Source organism: Schistocerca americana, chromosome 1 (genome assembly GCF_021461395.2).
Source record: "Schistocerca americana isolate TAMUIC-IGC-003095 chromosome 1, iqSchAmer2.1, whole genome shotgun sequence".
NCBI lineage: Eukaryota > Metazoa > Arthropoda > Insecta > Orthoptera > Acrididae > Schistocerca > Schistocerca americana.
Window position 1 is genome coordinate 1,041,195,989 of NC_060119.1, and position 17,782 is coordinate 1,041,213,770.

Genomic DNA, 17,782 nt, shown 5'->3' on the forward strand with positions numbered 1-17,782 from the left:
AGTGGAATGCTGATGCCATTTACTCCCTACGTCGTGCGGTTGCACTCAAATGCTAATCATTTGCATATCCAAGCCTGTAGTGCACTTGCAGCCAGTTTCACTTTCGTTGGACGGCGCACACACGGTTTTGCTGTCTTAGTGGCTATCGTAACCTGAGCAGCTGGGCGACAGCGGTGTGATCCGGCCGGGCTGCGCGACTCGGCCGGTGTTGGCTGCCTTCAGCAGGGGCGGGGAGCCAGCAGCGCGCCGCGGGCTGCACGCCGGCCCAGCCTCCAGCGGCCGCACTCGCTTCCGCGGCGCCCGCTACTGCGGACATACAGAGCACACCGCTCACTGTGCCGGCAAAGGGGTGCGTTTGTGTACAGCTCCGCGAGTGTGTCCGTGCGTCAGGGCCGTGCCACCTGCGACTTGAGTCATCACACGGCAGCACCAGCACAGCACCAGCAACCTACGGGCAGCATAGCTACTCGTCATCGGTTACGCATCAAGGTACGCAAACGTCTCTCTATTGAACATCTCTCTCCATTGTGGTAGGTATTTTAGATTAAAATTTCCTTACGAAGTTTCACTGTGTCGCTTTAAGATGGGATGATCTCTTGTGTTACGAATCCAACTGCTCAGTCACTGAACCTGATATGATATGTTGCTGCAGAAGTTGCCTAGCCGCCCTCACCGGGTACTCATCAGTAGTATTAACTATCTGCGGTCGCACGACTGGTCTGAGCAGTGGCAATTATATTTATGGGCCACTGAGTTAGAGTTACGATTAAAATTCAGAGAACGACATTTATTGTTGTTGTTGTTGTTGTTGTGGTCTTCAATCCTGAGACTGATTTGATGCAGCTCTTCATGCTACTCTATCCTGTGCAGGCTTCTTCATCTTCCAGTACCTAATACAAACTACATCCTTCTGAATCTGCTTAGTGTATCCATCTCTTGGTCTCCCTCTCCGATTTTTACCCTCCACGCTGCCCTCCAATACTAAACTGGTGATCCCTTGATGCCTCAGAACATGTCCTACCAACCGATCCCTTCTTCTAGTCAAGTAGTGCCACAAACTCCTCCCCAATACTATTCAGTACCTCCTCATTAGTTATGTGATCCACCCATGTAATCTTCATCATTCTTCTGTAGCACCACATTTCGAAAGCTTCTACTCTCTTCTTGTCCAAACTATTTATCGTCTTATCGTCCACGTTTCACTTCCATAGATGGCTACACTCCATACGAATACTTTCAGAAACGACTTCGTGACACTTAAATCTGTACTCGATGTTAACAAATTTCTCTTCTTCAGCAACGCTTCCCTTGCCATTGCCAGTCTACATTTTATATACTCTCTACTTCGACCATCATCAGTTATTTTGCTCCCCAAATAGAAAAACTCCTTTAGGACTTTATGTGTCTAATTTCCTAATCTGATTCCCTAAGCATCAGCCGATTTAATTCGACTACGTTCCATTATCCTCGTTTTGCTTTTGTTGGTGTTCATCTTACATCCTCCTTTCAAGACACTGCATATTCCGTTCAGCTGCTCTTCTAGGTCCTTTGCTGTCTCTGACAGAATTACAATGTCCTCGGCGAACTTCAAGTTTTTATTTCTTCTCCATGGATTTTAATTCCTACTCTGAATTTTTCTTTTGTTTCGTTTACTGCTTGCTCTATATACAGATTAAATAATATCGGGGAGAGGCTACAACCCTGTCTCACTCCCTTCCCAACCACTGCTTCGACTCTTATAACTGCCATCTGGTGTCTGTACAAATTGTAAATAGCCTTTCGCTCCCTGTTTTTTACCTCTGCCGCCTTCAGAATTTGAAAGAGAGTATTCCAGTCGACATTGTCAAAAGCTTTCTCTAAGTCTACAAATGCTAGAAACGTAGGTTTGCCTTTCCTATTAGGTAGCAGAATACCGTAGTATCAGTTTAACGATTCAAGCAACGTACGCCTGTAGTGTTCTGAAGACGCACCGCTTGATCGAAAAACATCATCATACTTAAGTCAATGCACTATTTAAAAATTATACACACGCACTTTTCTCCTGAATCATTCTATCTTTCAGTAAAAACCGTATAAAAATCCCTACAGTAGTTTCTGACAACCTTTACGTAGGAGGTCTGTTAAAAAAGTTCCGGAAATTTGTCCACAAAATTTTTCTACCTTTACCTTTTACTTATTGTGCAATCGTCTCCTTCGAAATACTCTCCTCCACAACTGATACACCGCTCCCAACACCGCTTCTATTTCCCGAAGCAGTCTTGGTATGCCTCCTGCACTATTGCGCGATGCGCCGTTCTACGAATTTTCTTTTATCTCGGCTATCGTTCGAAATCTTCGTCCTTTGAGTAGGGTTTTCAACTCTGAAATAAAAGTAGTCAACAGGGGTCAGCTCTAGAGAATACAGAGGATGAGGCAGCACACTGATTTCGTTTTTTCTGCAGTAGTCACGCATCAACTGGGATGAAAGTCAGAGTGCGTTATCGTGGTACTAGAACCATGAATTCGTCTCCCTGCATTTCAGGCCGTTTCCTTCTCACATTTTCTCACAGGCGTCGCAACACGTCCCGATAGTACGATTAATAGTCTGACGCTGTGGCATTTGTCTCTGTGGCACGATTTCATGATGAACTAATCCCTCAAAATCAAAGATAATTATCAGCATGGCTTTGACATTTCACCTGACCTGACGAGCTTTTTTGGTCTTGGAAAACCTTTCCCTACCTGTTGTGAAGACTGAACCTTGTTTTGAACACTTAAACCGAATACCCACGTCTCATCGCCAGTTATGATTCTGTTAAGGGACGTCTCTTTCTCATTTGCGCCATCCAAAAGCTTTTCACGGACTGCGAGGCGAAGCTCTTTCTCGTCTTGATTCATGAGCCATGAGCCGAACTTTTCAGCAACATAATGCATTTCTAGATTCTGTGTCAGGATTTCATGACACAATCCAACTGAAATCTTACATTCTTCAGCAAGCTCTCGGACAATTTCGTTGACGTTCCTGACAAGACAGTCCTCGGTAGATGTCGGAGGCAGTCCTGAACGAGGGTTATCATTAACTTCCGTCAGGTCATTTTTAAACCGTGTGAACCATTTGTAACACCGAGTACCCATTAATCACTCATCACCATAGGCTTCCTGCATTACTTAACTGTAAAGGTTATCGTGAGTTTCAAGCAACATTTAATGCAGATGAGTCACTCCTCTAACTCTACACATTAAAAACAGGCGTGTGCAAGGAAGCCAACAGCGTTTCGCTCCAACACGCCACTGGCGAGAAATTACGAAAGTTGCGGGGTGTTTTGAATAGACGTTGAAGAGACGTCGAAACTATTTGTTCACATTCTCACAGGAGGTAGAGAATATACAAATAAATACATTTCGATGAGGTATATACGGTCTCGGAAGTCAGCTTATAAAGTTAGGGAACAGTTTGTTAATGTTGCTGATGTAAGTTGCTGTGTCGGTGACAGTGACATTCAAAATCGTTCTGATTACAGAATATGCGTCGTCACAACTGCTGGAGGATGTAACCCTGAAGGTTAGGCAAAGAATGTACTTCTAACACGATGGAGCGCAAGCCCATTACTACTTTGCTGTGTGGAATCATCTGAGGTCGCCTGAGCTCACGTGTCTGAATTTCTTCCTCTGGGGGCCTATGAAGCAGATGGTGTATGAAAGCGTTGTGGTAATAGAACACGATCTAGTCGATAGAATTGCCGTCGCTGCTGATATCATTTCGGACACGCCAGGAATCTTGGAAATGGATATGAAAAGCATACAGGCCAGTGGTCGGGCATTCGAGCAGTTCCTGTGATTGCCACGGCTGTAATTAGCATGATAAATTAGCCTCTGTGTAAATCGACCTTAGCGTCAGAAACTGCCTTCGGGGACACTATGTATAGGAACTAAGTATATTTACTTTGAAATCTCTACTGCTTGTATTAATCTGAACGAATAGTTTCGGAACACGCTGTATAACAGCTAGTGATAAATAATGTATCTCACAGGCAGATTTCAAAAAACATATTTCGAACACAATAACTAACGGCGCCAACATGTATTGCCTCTCTCGTAAACTGGATCGTAACTTGTTCGAATTCGATTAGAACCATACAGCATTTCAGCAGGAATCCATTTTGAAATAGCATAGCAACGTTTCTCATAAAGAAATATGAGACGATCGTTTTTCAAATTTCTGTAGGAAAAATTTTCAGCCATCTTAAAAAGATATTTGTTAATCTTTTTGTTTGTTTTTTGAGGGAATTTTGACTCACGGAAGTAAGAGTTCGATTACTGACTTCAATCACTGACTTACAACAACAGGCTCTACAGGCAGCTTTTGCGTATTTGAAAAGACTAATAAAATTATCTACTCTTTCGCTGCTTTCAAATGTACGATGCTTAGAACAATAACTTAACCTGAAAACTCAGCTACACATGTTTCACAGAATGAACGAAGACATTCTTTGAAGCGGAACTATCGATAGTGGGAATATTGTATCATTTCTCTAACAGCGTTGGCACAAAATAAGCAGATGCGGCTCGGTGATACAGGTATAAAGTACCAGATAATCTCGTGGGCGATCCTCGGTTAGTTCCAGGATGATTACTGTCACTTGTCATCTCTTTATCCTCTGGCAGTGTTTGTAAATAAAAAAGATGATGAGTTGTTCCTTGGTATGGAGTCCAGTTGTAATTGGCTGGGTGTTTCAGTTCAGAGATATGGTGAAAACAACCATATACCACTTCCAGTAGGGTAATGCATAGGAAAGAAATTTGGCAGTGGATCCAACCTTCTGGTTGATTACTGTTTTATCTTCATGCACTTGGAAACTTTAAGTCATTAGTTCGTCTTACTTAGGTATGTTAGTTTTCTTTGTAATCCGATGGCAGAACATCATTTCTGAATGTACCCTTTATAGACGGAATACATAGCTTTGCAATGTTTGGTATTCTCTTAAGCTTCTGGCAGATCAGTACCGTGTGTCAGACCGGAACTCGAACCAGGAACCATTCCGTTCATGAGCGATGCCCTTACTGAACTATACTGGCACGAACAGTTTCAGCTAAACTGCCCTTTACATGCTCAGGTTTCGCACATTCATGGATCAGTAGTCGAGAGTGACGTGCATTTTCTAGCCATGACCAGCTTAAATAATCTTCCTTATAAGATAATTATTCTGCCTAGTGCTATTATTTCGGAAGTTTTAAAAAGATAAAGACCAGTACGGAGAATATGGAGAAAACAGTGTCTACTAACAGGTGTAATGATTACGTATGTTAAACTTTTGAAGGAGCTAAAACCTGAAAAAAGGACTGGTTTACTTACCAAGGACGAAGAGAGATTCTTTGTGTTGCCGCAGTATGTTGCACTGTAACGAGAACATTAATATTATATAAAGAGAAAATCAACAAGTTCTTGCGAAAGACTTATAGCAACATTGAGGTACTTGGCAACTGGCAGCAACTGTTCTTATTGCAAGTTTTTTGCTGTGGTATCATCTTCATCGTTGAGCCACATCATTCCGGAAAAGTGACGTGCCATATTGAAGTACTAAATCCCTTGGTCTGGTCTCCACATCTGGCTTAATTCAATTCAAGCGCCGCTGAACTTCGTACGGGCTGAACACAGCAATAGTGACAATTATTTCAGTCGACGATTCATTCATAAGCATAGTACAGACAAGCATGTGTAAATATCTGAGTGTGTAAAGAGACCTTAAAGCAGTAACTCTCAGAGCACTGGTCATGAAAGATAACGTTAAAGGCTCGAGCTACAGTTCGGCTCAGCGGTTTAATCTGTCAGAGAGTTTTAAAGCAGAGCACGTGTCGCAGCAGAGCCAACGACTGATTCTGGAAACAGTACCTAGGTTTTGGCTAAGCTATTCCTCCGCGATATTATTTTCTCCAACTAGGTGTGCAGGAAAGCTTCTTTGAAGTCTGAAAAGTGGGAGACAGATCCGTTTACACTTTTATTTAGACAAACCTTTGTCAATCCATCACACAAAAGGTACTGGTTCCCACGTGCGAGCGACTACCGACGTTCCTGTCACTAGTACCCGTTTTGTTTTGTCATACCATTTTGTTGTCCACCGATCCAACACGCCGCGTTATTATCTTTACGTCTTCTCCATTTCCTTCTGCAAAAAAGGTTTTTAAGACTACCGCTACAGCCACCGAAATTTTGTGAGAGTAGAAATTAAATCTGTATTACGCTGGAAACAAGATCGATTCATTATTATAAACAATTTTGTTACCGATACCATTCGTTAGCAAGTTTTGAGCTGTCACCTGAGATACCTGGTCATTTATTTATGTGTCCATTAAAGACACTAGTTCACATAGTTGTTAGTCATTAGCTCGGCCACACTTTAGCACCACAATTTGTCGTTCAGAGATCCAGTTTTTCGTACCCGTGGCAAAAATTCTTGCGATCCAACACTACTTGGAAAATATCCGTAAGGCATCGTCTACGTTGTTGTTCGAGTGTAGAACTGTAACATTGTATCAAACTGGACGAAAGAAGTAACGAAGGAAGAAGGGGAGCTATGGACTTGCTTTCCATCAACGACTGTGTCATTACAAACTAACGGGCAATGAATGAACGATCACATTTTTTTTGCTTTTTGCTTGAGGTATTTTTCAATTCTCTTCTCCCTTAGTCACCATAGATAAAACTCTTTATTTTGCTGTAATTTAACGTAATGAGAAGTAGCAGAAGTAAGAATGGCGAGAAACGTAACACCAAAATTGGTAGTCACGAAGTTAAGGAATTCTGCAAGCTTGGAAGCAAAAAACCTATGACGGATTAAAGCAACCGGGGTAGAACAAGCAAAGGGGGCATTCCTGGCCAAAAGAGGCCTATTAGTAGCGAATATAGGCCTTAATTTCAGGAAGAAATTTGGGATAAGATACCTTTAGAACATAGAATTGTATGGCTGTGAATCATGGAATCAAGCAGTATATTGCTCCCTCCTACCTATATCTCGCGAAGAGACCATGAGGATAAAATCAGAGAGATTAGAGCCCACACAGAGGCATACCGACAATCCTTCTTTCCACGAACAATACGAGACTGGAATAGAAGGGAGAACCGATAGAGGTACTCAGGGTACTCCCCGCCACACACCGTCAGGTGGCTTGCGGAGTATGGATGTAGATGTAGATGTAGATGGACTGTGGAAAAACTGGAACAGAAGAATGTTGAAAATTAAGTAGGCTGATGAGGTATTGAATGGGGAGGTTCTCTGCAGAAGCAGCGAAGAAAAGAGCATATGGACAGCGTTAACATGAAGAAGGAAAGGACGATAGGACATATGTTAACTTCTGTGGTTCTAGAGGGAGCTGCAGAGGGTGAACACTGTAGAGGAAGACAGATTGAGTGGAATACATTCAACGAATATTTCAGGACGTAGGTGGAGGTGCTAGTGTGAGAGGAAGAGGTTGGTACAGCATAGGAATTCGAGGCGATTCGTATCAAACAAGGCAGAAAAAAGACTAAAAAAATAAAGGAATAAATAAATAAATATAATAAAAAAAAAAATAAGAAAAACTGGAGAGTGCAATCGGATTATGCCAGATAACACAACTTTATTGATGTGCTCTTTGTAATCCTGTATCTGTGGTTGAAATGTAGAGAAACACGTCAGTAATCACTAACAATACAGTCAAGGTGTCTGGTGGGACCTGACGTTGTTTTAATATCATAATCTTTTCCATTGAACTATTCGTTCTCCATTTCTCTTACGCTATTCATAAAAATCATAGTTTTCTATATATACCAGACATTCAGTAATTCATGTGCGCAAAATGCTTTCCACAGTGTTCTATGGAGACACTATCAAATAGATTTCAAGTCTCGACTCACTATAATTTTCCAAAAATAGTGACACTTGTACGTACGAGTCCAATGCAGTCTTTTAAACTCGTTTCACCTTCACTTACTTCAGTAACAATCACACTGACATACTTTGATTTTATGTGACACAAAAGGGTAACCACTTAAGTGTGATGTATATGTGAACTTGGTGTGACCTACAGTTCTGCTAACTACAGAGAATAAACATTAAATGGCGTCGATAAAATATCACCATTAAATTTTCCAGAAGTGTTAAAGAATTTTATCTGGTAATCAAAAACGGGTATTCCGCTGAAGTCATCTTCAGTAGCGACGAATATTAGAAAAGTTGTGTTAAGAAGGCCATTGTGTTACTAAATCTGTGTTTTATGCCAGTCTACGTTCTGGACAGAAAGTAAGTCAATCTAAATAACAGAAGGGGTAAACTGATTTGATCCATTATAAATGGTTTTTGAAAGCCTGCGACTGTATATACAATAGGTTTGTTTATAAATAAATAAATCTTCTGCTACCAGTCACGATTTTTTCTTTATTTTACTATTCCCACGACGCGTTTCGAGAAATAATTCCCATTTTCAAGTGCGTTATTTGGTGTGTATTAAGCCATTTCTTTTGATGTTGTCAGTGTGTGTGAGTGTGCTTCATTCTGTTGACTTTTAAGTTTTCTAATGGTCCATTTGTTGTACAACAAATTATGTGTGATGTTAAGTGTGTGTGACACTCTACACAAATGGACCATTAGAAAACTTAAAAGTCAACAAAATGAAGCAGACTCACACACCCTGACAACATCAAAAGAAATGGCTTAATACACCAAAAAAACGCACTTGAAAATGGGAATTATTTCTCGAAACGCTTCGTGCGAATAGTAAAATAAAGACAAAATCGTGACTGGTAGCAGAAGATTTATTTATTTATAAACAAACCTATTAGAAGGAGTAAACATAGCTATGTGATTTTCATCGTCTGCTCGTTACAAGCGCCATTAACTTCGTTACTATCTTGTTAAAAATTGCTTAGTTTACACCCTATATATATTCCTGACATCACTGAATACTTTTGCGCCTGACTAAGTTTCGAGTGGAGCTTGTGCCGGCGTCACCTTAAAATCAGCTCGTGAGCAGAGGTAAGTTGCCCGGGGAGTTTAGCAACAGGTTCCTGTTCTAACCACGAGTAAGCGAAACCAGGTCTCCGCTGGAAAACCCAAACTGTGATTTCGTAAGCTCCCTGAATCGAGTGGCTCCTGACGAGTTCTCCTGTAACAGGATGTGCTGAAGTTTTAAAGAGTGTTTGCCCGGAATCAAGATTTCACTAATTATATCTTACAGTTTTCGCGATGTTCCGCTAAGCACTGCCTCCTGCACGGATCCTTACGTAACTGCTACGTCTCTGGTGGCCTCGCATTGACCCAGACATCAGGCTGTGGCAGAGAAAGCCAACGAAACCCAGAGTGTTGCACGGCCCGAAACAACGTGTAAAATCGCATGTCTTCTACGCTATGTGTCTGTTGCAGATTATTTCACACAACCCTCTCAGTGCTAACTGGTAGTCATTTTGCTAGTAGAAAGATAAGATGTGGTCGTTAGCCGTCTGAATTTCAAACTTGTAAGTGGAATGGACGTATCTGATAACCGTAAAATATCCCAAAGGATTTTACAGAAAGTGTTAAACAACTATTTCTTTAGGCTAGGCTTACGTGAAAATTGCGTTCCAGTAATTATGAATGGAAAATAATGATTTCAGTGTCGTCTCTCAGCTTTTAATGATGTAATTCATTGTAAGGTGCGCTCCCGAGTGTTAAGCCGCGCTGTTTTTTTCATGTTATACACAATATTTCGACGAGTAACCCAGTCGTCGTCTTCAGGTACTGCAATTTGTGCTGTTACGTGTACTCGCTGCCCGGACCACTATCACACTGTGGATTACTGTTGGTTTCATACACTACTTACAGCAGAATTCGACACCCGACGCCCACTCCGCCCCTTGAGGCTCTTTTGGTTTTCAGAGCCAGCTCTGTTTCTTAGATTTTTCGATATGTTCATTTCGATAGGCTACTTAATGTCGCTGTAGTAGAAACTCGACGCTCGTACCTTGATACTGATATCATTGTATTCCATAATTCGAGGCAGTGCTTGGCGACAGCTTATTTGCTTGGTTATTTCAATCGGGTGTGTCGCTGATGTTTCTTGTGTCTCCATTTCGCTGTTCTAATAGCCTGCCACATTCACATGGAGTACGTCACAACCTGGGCTTCCGGCGACCTAAATCGTCTTTAAAATACACAATAAAAATACTTTTTGTGTTGACGGTAGCGAAATACACTTGGTACTAGGTTTCCGGAGGAGCCTGCCGATCTTCCCCGACAGAGCGCAAGGTAGGTGAGGGATTCTTAATTTCTCTCTTCTGTCATGTCTCAAACACTTTCTCAAAGGCTCTTGATTTAAACTGCAACTCTAGCTCGATTTGATTACCCTTGCTATGGGTACTAGTATTTGTTGCAATATTCTTTGGAGAGATTTGCGAAAGCCTGGAGCGTACTGCGTTCCACGTGTCACGCCGTACATGGACCAGACCACCAGAACAGTCGAGGACAGATGCAACAAATATCAGTAACACATCCGCTTAAAAACAACGGTTTCCAACCTTTTTGATACATCTACTCCTGAACGACATTAGATTTCATCCAGTACTCTAAACAAATTTTGACACCTAATTAAACATTACACTATCAAAAAATTAACACTCCTATCTCTAAAGTAAATCATTATTTGTAGTAATTAGTTAGTGTTAAAACAATCTAAACTGACGCTTTTTCAACACCAAAATAATGAGTCAGAGGGTTTTTGGTTATACTTACTTCTAACTATCCTTTTTTGTGTTTAGTTTGGGCTGCCACTGCACACAAGGAGTCGTGTACCAAGTTAATTCAGTTCTTTACTGTTGTTTTCACAGATATCGTAGTTGAACGTCTAGTTTCACACCCGTAAGTCGTGGCAAATAGAATCGGTATGTTTAGCGGTTCTCCCAATAAATAGCTACAGACCGGTCGCTACAACAATGACTTCTGTTGTATGAAACTCTGCTTATAGTGCGTTGCCTTTGCAAGATGCAAGAAATTGCACTTTCGCTCGAATTTCGCTACCTGAAAATATTCCTTCATTCATTGAATCTGATATCGGAACCTAGGTAAATTTTCTAAATTGAAGAAAGTAGAAGCGTGTTCTGACAAGTGTGGTAAACTTCCATGAAAGAATGGAATATTTTAGTTTCACCTTCATGGTTGGTAAGCATAATTATTCCTAGGATAGTGTAAGGAATTTCAACAACGTACAGCGTACAGTTCATTGTTGACAGCCGTCTGAATTAGTCAGTGCGTCGACCGCGTCTGAAAATATAGAAAACCGAGTTTCGTGCTGTTATTAAACTTTTTTGGACTGCGCAAAATCAAAGCAGAAATGGTTGAAATTTACATGTACGCTACACCATCATTGAAGACCATTTACTTTTGGGTTGACTAATTTAAACTTGGTCTGAGAAGCACCGAAGAAAAAGCGTGCTCTGGCCGTCCGGTTGACGTAACCACGAAGGAAATCGTCAAAATCCATGCAACGCTAATGCATACCACTGAATAAAAATTCGTGAGATTACAGCGACTGTAGGCGTCTCAACTAAGCGAGTGCATACTATTCTGCACAAAGAACTGGCTGTGAAGAAGCTGTGTGAGAGGTGGGTGCCGTGATTCCTCACAGTCGACCAAAGGCGTATCCGGCAAAACATTTCAACACAATGTCTGGCGATGTTTAATCGCAATCTGCAAGAATTTTTGCGTCGATTTGTGACTGTTGATAAATCTGGTGAAAGTGCCCCGAAGAAGGCAAAGATCATTTTGTCAGCTGCTAAGGTGATGGCCACTGTTTTTGGGATTTTCAAGGTATAACTCTCATAGATTACTTGGAGGAAAGGTGAACCATAACCAGATTCTGTTATGCTTCATTTTTGCACCGTTTGAAAATTGCGCTGGCTGAAAAAATAAAACAAGTTAGGCAGGCAAAAAAGTGCCCTTTCCCCAGGATTATGCTCCATCCCACACATTAGTGATAGCAATGGCTAGAGTGCATGAATTGGGCTTTGAACTGGGTCCTCATCCACTCTGTTCATCAGACGTAAGCCCAAGTGACGTGACCCTGTTCCCTACCTTGGGAACCTTGTCTTGCTGGGAACAAATTTTCATGAAATGTGGAAGTGATAGTTGCAATCAACGAGTATTTTGCGAAGTTTCACAGAACATATTTTTCCGATGCAATGAAAAGCTGGAGAACCGCTGGACCAAGTGCACAACCCTCAACAGAGTCTGTTTCGAAAAGTATGAGAGTTGTTTAGGAAACAAACATTTTTGTTGCTTTTTTATCAAACTTATCAAACCACCCTTTTAGTTACTATTAGGATTTATTACTGATGACAAGTAAAAACTACCACTGGATGGACAGCAAAATCAACAAATAGGACAACATATCTGACCTTGGGTGCTGTTGGTAACGTAATTCAATTTTCAAACTGCAACTTTTAGTCTTGTATGAAACTGAACGCTAACAAACAGTTTTTATTAACAGTTCTGACTCATGACAATCGGACGTGATATTGTAACACGAAGACCACTAAAAATTTGGGGATCGCTCATCAACTAATGGAGAGAAGCACGTTGAGGGCTACTGGGAGAGGCTGGGAAGTAAATAAATGGGTTAATGAACGAATAGAATAGGAGACGTAGCTATGACAGAGACAAAAAAATGTGTAGGTGGGAAAGACAGTACCCAGGAAGACGGATGGTATGACCAAAGGATGATTTTGTGAATTACGAGAAATAATTAAAGACTGAAAAGACGAACTTGTGGTAGGTAGGGAGAGACATTACAAGATATACAGGAGCAATATCGACTCCTACTGCTGATGACAGAAATACACGTAAATATCTAGAGGAGGCTTTTATCGATCAGTGGATATCAAATGGGTGCCGCTGATAATAATGTGTTAGATATTAAAATCTACCGAAATTTCAGTGATAGAGGTTATTTTTAACAAATTAATTTAGAACGGTCACTAAATCTACATCGAAAGCGTTTTGTTCTTAACCCTCAGAAATTTCCATTTTACCCCTTAGGGATAATTACCCACAGGGTGGGAACCACTACCCCAAAACAAACAAGCAAAAACCTGTCGCCGAGCACTGGCACGAATAGAATTTTGAAGTGAAACGTGACGATAACAAAATCATGGCGCAAATGTTAAATTTCTGGGAAAGCGTAATTATGACGTCTATCAAATTAGACTTCGGAAAACACGGACGGGGGATAGAATTTTAACAGGACTTGGGGTTCGGCACTCAGTTCATTAAGATATCGTCGCCCATGTATCATATCCACCGCAGCTGGAAAACTTGGAGAGAACATCGACTAAAACTATATTTTTATGATGATGGGTCACCATGGACAGTGTTTTTTTTTTGGCACGTAAAGGTAACACACGTATCGCAGTTACGAGTAACAGTTAGTAATAAAATTAATCTTAGTTGTGAGGAACACAGAAATAAATGTGTTGAATTTTTAATTTATTATGTGTATTTATTAACTCGTCGTCATAGTTACACAATTTATTGAAGCTAAAAACAACATCTTCCAGTGTCTGCCTGCGCTAGCGCAAAGCTCCATAGACATGTACGTGGCAGCGAACTCTTTCGATATACTATCGTTCGCGATAGTTTACAAATTCTAATAGAAACGCTGCTACTTGTGGTAGTTTGACAGCTGATGATTTATATTGTGGTTTGCAAACCATCACGAAAGGTTGCGCACCCTTTGAGGTAGCTCTGGAGCTCTGAGCACTATGCGACTTAACTTTGGAGGCAGCTGTTTGTTTCATGAGTATGACCACTTGCCTTCAATGAGCACTCCAAAATGGCTTTTCTTCAACTGAAAATAGTTGTGTAACTAATAAGGTATCTTAATAAATGTACAGCCTAGATGGAAAAACTGCCGCTTTCATTCATGAAATCAGTGTCCATCCTGCCTAAGGCATTGAAACCCAGATCGTTTACCAATAATTCGATTGACACAGGAAGGTACTGGGTTGATCAAAAATCACTGTCTGAGATGTGATGAAATGATATGTTGTCAAAAACAGAAAGAAAAATTTGGTTTCAGCGTCCAGTCGACGAAGAAGTAACTTGAATTGGAAAAGTATTGGGCCGGAAATTGACCATGGCTACTCAAAAGTACTATCATTCGGGAAAAAGTAAGTCAGGATGGTCAGACAGGTGTTTTACAAACGCTCTGCCGAATGTGAGAACAGTGTTCGAACACATTTGCGAGAAGTTTGGTGGCTGCGTTGCTAATACCATAGTAATAGAAAGATAAATAGCTAATTGAAGTGCAACATAAATGATCTGTGAAATCAGAAAAAAATTTCGATGGCTTTTCTATGTAATCTCTCCAACTTTTAAGCACTTACGCTATCTTACGAAGCTTCTTAATCGCTTCAGCGAACAATACTTTCCCTCGAACTCGAGGTCAGTATTATTCTTTACTTTTTTGTTAGCTCTTCGTTTCCTTTGAACTTGAGGCCACAGAAAGCTTCTTTCATCAGACCAAGCAGAATAAACTCAAATTAAAAGGTCACATTGTAAGGAGGATGAAGCAGGAGCTCCCGACACGCTTCGTCAATATTTTCCAGGCCCAGATGTGTTGTATGTGATCGCTTGTCGCCGTGAAGAAGCAGTACGCCTTCCCTCTGCTATCCTGAGCATTTCCTCTCCAGCTCAGAACTGACTATATTCTCAATCACACCTGGGTCGATAGTGAAACGTTCTTCCATAAAATCACAGAAAACTGTACCATGGGTACTTCAAAAGTTAGTTGATAGAATGTTACTAGCCAATGGATGGGATTTGAATTTCTTACAGGCAGGCAGTGCTTGGTGTTTCCGCTGCAAACTTCGACGCAGGGATTCCAGCTGAAAATTATGTACCCAATTTTCTTCACAGGCTAAAATCCTGTCCTAGCATGTGTCACCTTCGCTACTTTTGAACTAGACGCAACTACATTACATTAATACGGCATTTCGTAATGATGTGGAACGTATCAGTAAGTTCTCTGGGAACCCACAATCGACATTCTTATGGCAATTCAGTTTCTTTCAGAGGCGGAATGAGATGTGTCAACACTTACTCCACACTTTACATCACTTTTTCACTGTAAGTCGTCGGTTTCTTGGTTAACTGAATCAATAAGAGCTTGCGATGCCTAGGTGGATAGTACTGATACGGAAAGGCTGGCGCATTACTAGTCGGTTGCAATTTTGCGGTCACTTGTAAACTTTTCCATCCAAAGATAAAAAAAAAACCACGGTTCGTTCGAATACTGCCGTATTGTTTGTTCACCTGAGAGGATATTTCTGACGGCTGTACGCTTTCCGAAAGTAAAAATTGGATCACAGAAAGCTATTCTTGGAAATTGGTTTATTCGAGCTAACACGCAGTTCTAATGAAGAGCTTAGACGTTTTGATTACGTAGGCGTTAATCCGACAAACGACTGACACTCTCTGTAAAGTTACCAACTAACATTAAAAACATAGGTGTTGAACGACCTATGTGGATAATATTTTTACAACTTATAATTGCATGTGACGATCATTTAATAAGTGACGACTAAGTAAAAGAAGTGAACAACGACTGCCAGTCCAGTTGGAGGCATAACTACAAAAATGGTTCAAACTGCTCTATGCACTATGGGACTTAACATCTGAGGTCATCAGTCCCCCTAGACTTAAAGCTACTGAAACTTAACTAACCTAAGAACATCACACGCATCCATGCCCGAGGCAGGATTCGAAGTTGCGGCCGTAGCAGCAGCGCAGTTCCTGACTGAAGCGAATAGAACCGCTCGGCCACAGCGGCCGGCTGCATAACAACATTGTGCAATATTTAATGGAACTTTTATCCCAAAACGAGACACAACTAAATGTCCGAAGACTATGTAACAGCAATAATAATTAAGACTGTCGTGGTGATTGTATCACAGACGCAGACGAACAATGTAACGAATAGCCGCGCGTTGCAGTCGTACAATGTTTCTAACTGTTCGCAAAGAAAACAAATTTAAATAAAAAAACACAATCACTTAGCATAAATAGCTATTTGCACACATGATGCGCTAACTGATAAAATTAAATTTCATTTCGTTAACTAAGAACATAATTCCGTTGGTTCCAGTTCTCTGCTGCGGCTCCAACTATTCTGCAAAGAGAAAGTCGAGCCCCATTTGTGGCTGGTTGACGAGTTCAGGAACATGTGCGGGCTACAGTTACGCTTTCTATAGCAGTGACCGCATGGCAAAAACTTCAGTACTATTAATGTTTGATTATCACAGGTTTCGATTCGTCTTAAGACGAATTGATTTTCACATTGTCTGTCGTTATGCATCAGCAGTATTGCAGTCTTTCTTAAACAATGCCGAAGAATGCAGTAAACGGGTCCCTCGCTCTCAGCTACCATTTGCAATACAGGAAACGAATTGAGTTGTTTTCAATAATGAACCTTTCACGAACACTTGGGTACGAATTTCATAACGCCACATTTGCCTATAACTTGCCGAGAAAAAAAATTACTTACGAAATTGCCCACACGTTAGCAGCCGCTTATTCAACCTTTTCATGCTATGGTCTTTGTCGATGCTACTGACTAGTATTGTTGAATTTATTCTAAATAATTACATCTTGCAGCAGTGATAATTCACTTGTATCATAAAACGCTTGCCACTAACGTCACTGAAATAGTTGCTGTTTTGATGAAGAAACATTGAACCTAAGAGTCGAAAAATTGCAACAGTCCAGTTTTAGAGCTATTTCTATGGCAAAAATTAAAATACTCGCCGCAGGTACGGCAGAAAGAGCGCTACCTCAGTCGTTACTTTCGGCCCTTGTAACAATAAAAAGAAAAACAAAGAAAAATAAAACTTTTTGCGCTACCGGAAACCGAACCTTCTTTGCGTTCTTCGCGTCACATCTGCGCTCTTCATTCAGCCGTGGGTGGCCTTATCTTAGTAGCCTTAGGAACGTATATTACTGTAATATCAAAATATAATCATTGCAAAACGTTAAGTATATCGCGTAGGCTAATCATGCATGTTTTAGGTTAATAATCTCATCAAGTGCTCAATTAATGTTTTCGAGATATATGATGCCTAGCTTTAGATGGACGTCATCTGACGAGAAGACGTAATGCCACATGAGTCTAGACGGACTGAGAACAGCACGTAAACCACTGCCATTGAACCCCGTCACTTTGTTACATAAGAGATGCGGAATTTTCTGGCTACAGTTCCTGAATGGTAGCAGGCGAAATCGGAGTGTTCTGTCATTACCAACTGCCGGGAGAAAAGTTGGTGGATGCTCTGTGAATGAAGAGACGCTCGCGACAGTGTGCTAGATTCAACGGCAATGAGCTCATGAATGACCGGCAAATTATGCAACGGCCACCTGGAAAAGTCGTTTCCTGAAGAGAGTAAAAAAAGATTAAAATTTCGAAGGTACTGTGTTCAAATTCCTTCTAAATTTTGCTATGTCCTCCTTCGATTAAAAAAAAAAAAAAAGATCTTCTAATGTCAGAGCTGATTTCTGTCCCGATTAATGAACTGTCTAGTTTCCTCGCCACACTGACTTCGCATTGTAGATGCGAACTATTGACAAATAAGAATGAAGTTTGCCTTGTGATCCTCTTATGTTACCCGGCAAATAAAATAAACGAAGAACTTTTGGCCGAACGACCGAAGTGACGATGCGGACGTGCGCAATACCCCTTCTCTGAAAGGAATTATTATCAAGCTCTTCGATAGTGACTCAGTCATAAATAAGTATGGATGGTTTTATGT

The 17,782-nt window shown here is 41.0% G+C and overlaps 1 protein-coding gene across 1 annotated transcript in view; it reads left to right on the forward strand.

The window, feature by feature from the left end:
- The first annotated feature begins 304 nt into the window (after window positions 1-304).
- The window catches only part of LOC124549450 (phospholipase B1, membrane-associated-like), a 271,696-nt gene continuing 254,218 nt past the window's right edge, over window positions 305-17,782 (forward strand). Inside the window, exon 1 of the mRNA XM_047125245.1 lies at window positions 305-489. The gene's annotated coding sequence lies outside the window, so the exon portion shown is untranslated. The remainder of the gene's footprint in view (window positions 490-17,782) is intronic.